This window comes from Petaurus breviceps, unplaced genomic scaffold (assembly GCF_028583685.1).
Source record: "Petaurus breviceps papuanus isolate PSGF00001 unplaced genomic scaffold, PetGlider_PUasm1.0 90700, whole genome shotgun sequence".
In the NCBI taxonomy this organism is placed as follows: Eukaryota; Metazoa; Chordata; class Mammalia; order Diprotodontia; family Petauridae; genus Petaurus; species Petaurus breviceps.
The window spans coordinates 8,796,543-8,796,977 of NW_027187315.1; positions in this window are offsets into that span (position 1 = coordinate 8,796,543).

Consider the following 435-nt stretch of genomic DNA (forward strand, 5'->3'; position numbering starts at 1 on the left):
ACATGAAATTGGAATATTTGTCCATAATGACAAGATCAAGGGTATAGCCTTCTTTGTACATAGCTAAGAAGGAACAAAGGAATAGATCATGGGAACTACATCAACTGAGAAACTTGAAAGCTAGGGTATTTGAGGGAATAACAGTATGTATGGGAACAAAAACTAGACAGGAGAGAAAGATGGTGAACTGCACAATGAATCCATTGAGGAAGGAGAGTTGAGTGACCTCAAGGTCAGTAGGTAACAGTAACTACGTGTTTCCCCAATAATAAGACCTATCCTGAAAATAAGCCCTCCCCTTACTGTGTAAGATTCCTCTAAAATAAGCCCTCCCCCGAAAATAAGCCCTATTGAGATTGCTACTGTAGTGAAGGTGATCCCCTGCGCTACACGCTACATTACGGTACCCTCTGTATGCACCGTCCCCCCCCCCCC